Source organism: Amborella trichopoda, chromosome 8 (assembly GCF_054954075.1).
Source record: "Amborella trichopoda isolate Santa Cruz 75 chromosome 8, AtrichopodaSantaCruz75HAP2 v2.0, whole genome shotgun sequence".
Classification (NCBI taxonomy): domain Eukaryota; kingdom Viridiplantae; phylum Streptophyta; class Magnoliopsida; order Amborellales; family Amborellaceae; genus Amborella; species Amborella trichopoda.
The window spans coordinates 24898865-24904864 of record NC_142343.1 but is presented as its reverse complement, the minus strand read 5'-3'; positions in this window follow the sequence as shown (position 1 = coordinate 24904864).

Genomic DNA, 6000 nt, shown 5'->3' with positions numbered 1-6000 from the left:
AATAATTAGGGTTTTTAATCTTTATTGTGTCTAGTATGATTTAAAATTTTCAATTTTACGTAATCTGGTCAATTACAGCAAGAAATTTGATATGAACAGTGAGGTGTCTGCAGAACCAAATTCCGCTGTTTTTTTTTTTTTTTTCCGCCTTTTGATTTTGTTTTCATGATTTATTAGAAATAATGTGTTAAAAATTTAGGTTTTTGATTCTTTATATTGTTGTTTATCAGAAAATATACTCAATTGGATGTAATTTATTCACTTAGAGGTGAATTTTTGAGTTAAAATCGCTTATGTAAAACGACTCTGTGAAGAACAATTTTTTTTTATTTTTTTTTTTATTTTTTTTTTTTTTGTAGCCCATGATAGAATTTTTTGTAATCCATGATCGAATTTTTTGTAATCCATGATCGAAATGTTTGTTTTTTTTTCTTGTAATCCATGATCGAATTTTATTTTTTATTTTTTATTTTTGTAACCCATGATAGAATATTTTGTAATCCATGATCAAATGTTTTGTAATCCATGATCGAAATGTTTGTTTTTTTTTGTAATCCATGATGGAATTTTTTGTTTTTTGTTTTTTATGTAACCCATGATAGAGTTTTTTGTAATCTATGATTGAATTTTTTGTTATCCATGATGTAAATGTTGTTTTCTTTTTTTGTAATCCACGATCGAATTTTTTGTTTTTTTTTTTTTTTTTTTTCGTAATCCATGATCGAATTTTATGTAATCCATGATCGAATTTTTTGTAATCCATGATAGAATTTTCTGTAATCCATGATCGACTTTTTTGTAATCCATGATCGAAATGTTTGTTTTTTTTACTTGTAATCCATGATCGAATTTTTTGTTTTTTTTTTTTTTTGTAACCCATGATTGAATTTTTTGTAATCCATGATCGAATTGTTTTTTTCTGTTCTTGTAATCCACGATCGAATTTTTTGTTTTTTATGTTTTTTTTTTTTTTTTGTAATCCATGATCGAATTTTATGTAATCCATGATCGAATTTTATGTAATCCATGATCGAATTTTATGTAATCCATGATCGAATTTTATGTAATCCATGATCGAATTTTTTGTAATCCATGATCGAATTTTTTGTAATCCATGATTGAATTTTTTGTAATCCATGATCGAATTTTTTGTAATCCATGATCGAATTTTTTGTAATCCATGATCGATTTTTTAGAAAATTTATGATTTTTTTTTTTTAATCCATGATCGAACTTTTTGAAAATTTGTTAATTTTTTTTTTTAATCCATGATCGAATTTTTTGAAAATTTGCTGTACTTTTTTTTTTATTATTTATTTTTATCCTTGATCGAATTTTTTGAAAAATGATGATTTTTCGAATAGATGTGAAAATCGTGATAAAGTTTTGATTATCATGATGTATTAAACATTTAAACCCAATTTTTAATTTTTATTGTTTGAGTTTGCTGTAATTTTTTTTTTTTTTTTCCATGATCGAATTTTTGAAAAATGATGATTTTCCGAAAAGATGTGAAAATCGTGACAAGGTTTTAATTATCATGAGGTATTAAACCATATTTTAAATTTTTATTGTTAAAGTTTTTGTTGAAAAAATTGTATGTTGATGGATTATTTATGCAAAAAAATGCATGTTATTATATTTTCAATACAAAACTGTATTTTTTTTATCTGTTGTTCATGGATTTTTTAGTTGGAATGACTGATGTTAGCCGGCTCTTTGAAGAATTGTTTTTATTATTAATTTTTTAATGCAAAAAATGTATGTTCTTGATAATTGAGTTGTAGCCATGTTTGGAGCTTGCATTTTGTATTATTCTAAATGTTTGTAATTGATATGTACGAAAATATTATTGTCAAAAAAGGTATTTTGCAATAACAAATAACAACGAATATGACTACATGAACTACCGCAACATATTACCACTACATATGGTGATTATTTTTCTTTTTGAACTGTCAGGTTAATTTAAACTTTTTACATCTTAAAACAGTTGAATCATGTCAAGATCTACAGAAGACCCTGCATGGCAACATGGGGTCAGACTTGATCCCAACAAGAAAGACAAAATTATTTGTTATTACTGTCAAAGAGTGATAAGTAGTGGGGTACATAGGTTCAAGCAACACTTGGCAGGGGTTAAGGGAGAAGTTTCTGCATGCACTAGTGTCCCTAGTAATGTAAAAAAACAGATGGTGGCAATTCTTAATGCTAGCAAAGGTAAAAAAATTGCCAAACATAGCTAGTTTATATACACCATCAAGCAGGAATGATACAGAAGAGCAATATAATTATGACCTAGAAGAGCAATATAATAATGAGCTAGACATGGCCACAAGATTGAGTTTACATGAACAATATCAGAGGGAATGTGGGTTTAGAATGCCTGGTGGGTCTAGCTCAGACATGCATGGTGGGCCTAGCTCCGATATGCATGGTGGGCCTAGTTCAGATATGCATGGCGGGTCCAGCTCGAGCATGTATGGCGGGCCCAGCTCAAATATGTATGGAGGGGTTGGTGGCAATATGTATCAAGGAGAATCAGTTGTTGAAGAAATTGTTTCTAAGTTACCTAGGAGTGCCAGTATTGCAGGTCATGGTCGTAAAGACCCATTTCTCTCAAAGCCTAAGTCACAACAGATGACCCTAAAAGGCATGGTTAAAGGTACAAGAAACATGTTAGGGAGATATGTTGGTAAATGGTTCTACGATAAAGGGATTCCCTTTGATGCAGCCAATAGCCCATATTTTCCACCTATGGTTAGTGCAATCCAGAGAGCCGGGCCCGGGGTAAAACCCCTGACGGCATATGAGCTCAGTGGGCCAATATTAGATGAAGAGGTAGAGGAAGTTAAAAAGTGGATTGAAGAATATAAACAGAGTTGGCCAAGGACAGGAATTACTCTCATGAGTGATGGTTGGTTGAATAAAGTTAGCAAAAAGGAGTTTTTAAACTTCTTGGCCTATTCCCCAAAAGGTACAGCTTTTTTGTCTAGCAAAGACGTATCAGGGACGAAGAAGGATGCAAACTTCTACATACGACTATATGATCAGATAGTGGAGGAGGTGGGAGATAAGCATGTAGTCCAGTTTATTACGGACAATGCGCGTGCATGTGTTTCTGCGGGCAGCAAGTTGATGGATAAGAGGAAGCATCTAGTATGGGACCCGTGTGCTGCACACAGCATCGATCTTATGTTAGAGGAAATCGGTGAGATCAAAATTGTGAAGGAGACTCTTGATGAAGCAAGGTTGGTGTCGAGATTTATATACAACCACTCTAAAATATTATTTCTGTTTAGAGAACACTCTAATAAAAAAGAGATAATCAGGCCTGCCATAACCCGCTTTGCAACCGATTACTTAGCTGTGGACTCCATTCGACAATCTGAAGGTGCATTAAAGAGATTGTTTACTTGTGAAGAGTGGTTAGATGACCGCCTCTCGAAGTCCAGTACCGGTATAAAAGTGGATAACATAATCTCAAATAGGTTGTTCTGGTCTCGATGTTCCAGTGTTGTAGAGGCCACTGCCCCTTTGGTCACGGTGTTAAGAATGGTGGATGCTGATAAGAAAGCTACCATGGGTATCCTTTATGAAGGTATTGAGAGGGCGAAATCAGCTGTTGGGGAGAAGTGTAATTTTGCTAGCAAAGTGATCGAGATTATAGAAAAGAGGTGGAACACCAAATTCGGACGTCCAATTCATTATGCTGGTAAATATATATTTATATCATTACAATGTTTCAGTTTAAATCATTTTTTTATGAAATTGTAAATGACATTTTTCTACCTATATATTTTTTAGGTTACTACTTCAACCCAAAATTTTTCTATTTGACACCTGAACAATCCCACAAGATTATGGAAGGGGTCAGATACATTATTGCAAGGTTGGAGAGAAGCCATCGAAACCAAGTAGCAGCAATACAAGAGGTATTATTTAATGTTTGGGTAAGAACTTCATTGAGTTGTTATATTTGTGAGGAATAATGCACTAAAACGTAATATATTTGTTTTAGCTTGCTATGTATAGGAATGCTATAGGATCTTTCGAAACTAGAAATTCTCGAACTATGATGGATCCAGGTTATCCCCTCGTTAATATTTTGTTTATTCATATATTTAATCTTATGAATTGTTCTTGCCCTTACAATGCTTTTTACATTTTAATCCAGCTGAATTGTGGGAGATATATGGTACTGATGCACCTCACCTAAAGAGGATAGCAATCAAGGTGCTCTCCCAGACATGTTCTGCTACTGGCTGTGAGCGCAACTGGAGTACGTTCCAATGGTTGCACACTACTAGGAGGAATCGACTCGCTTCTGAGAAGCTTCATAAACTAGTCTACGTTCATTATAATTTAAACCTCAGAGAGCGACAAATAAGAAGGAAGCTTGAAAACTATGGGCCGATAGACTTAGACACAATATTTGTCACAGACACAGTAGACCGATGGATAGTAGAAGAGGAGGAGCCAATGTTGTACAAGAGAGCGTTCCTTGAAGCTATCGGTGATGAAGATATTGAAGAAAGTGATGAGCGGCATGAAAGAGGAAGCAGCCAGCCAATGTATCCACAATATGTCGGTGATATTGCACCTAATGAGGGAGAGTGGGAAGGGGATCTAAGAGAAAATGAGAGAGATGATGATTCTGAGGCCACCCTATCCCAGCCATATTATTCACATATCGAGTCCCAACAGCAACAGTGTAGGGATGAGCACGACAGTGCAGGTGAGCATGAAAGATGGACAAGCTTCGGGGATTTTGGATTGGGAACACAACAAAACACTAACACTCAGGGATTTGGGAATAGTCAGACGCCCGCTAATATCGATGATTCGTTTTTAGATCGAATCAATGAATTGTCAAACGAATTCAATCAATGGCACCAGCGTGACCAAGAAGAACAACAACGTCGTCTATCATTTTATTTTTAGATCGTATGTTACTAATTTTATGCTTTATTGTTGTCCATGTATGTTGATATACTTATTCCATGATAATTCTATGTTTATCCTTTTGTGTGATGTAAATTAAATGTTGAATGGCGGTTCATGCAGGGGAAGAACATATCAATATTCGCATATTCATTCAAAAACATGAAAATTCTTAATGGAGTACCCTCATTTTTTATTGAATTCCTAAAAAACAATATTTATAATGAATTTTAATAATTTTTTCGGATTTTTTTGAAGCTTTATTCTGACCGATTCACCCTATTCCGATCCGGATCGTCGATTCGCCGATCCGGATCGGTTTTTGGAAAGCCCGATCCGGGTCACCGATCCGGTTTTTAAACCATTGATATATACACATATATATTTGTCTACAATTAACAACCCCTTATAATACAAAGATTAATATTAAAATGAGTTGTGATATGTGTATTTATAAAAAAATCATTACTTTTTATTTAAAAATTTATTTTAATAGGCAACTTAACTATTAAGTAATTGAGATTTTGATATTTTCAAAAAAGTGCAATGGTATTTTGGAAGTTAGTATCCTGAAACTTTATTTGTAAGGTGTTATTTTCTTTAGTAAAAATTTCAATTTTATTCTTTATAAAACTAAAAATAAAAATCATTTTATCTTTTAGTGATATTTACACAAGCATCGTTTTTTGATGAGCAAGTTATCAATAAAAATACTTTAAAAAAAAAAACCATATAATAAATTCACCCTTCACAACTCACTCTAACATTAACATTTATAATTTGAAGGGTGGTGTGTGTGTGTGTATGTATGTGTGTGTGTGTATGCGTGTGTGTGTGTATGTATATATATATATATATATATATATATATATATATATATATATATATATATATATATATATATATAAGCATTTACACAATGCCTATAGGTGAGATGCTACAGTAATCTCTCCCATAATGCCATCACCATCCAAATTTTTTCAGCGGCAAGGATTTTTCGACTGCCGCGGACTATGTGTTATCCGTTATAGCTCTGTTCAATAAACCACCACAGAT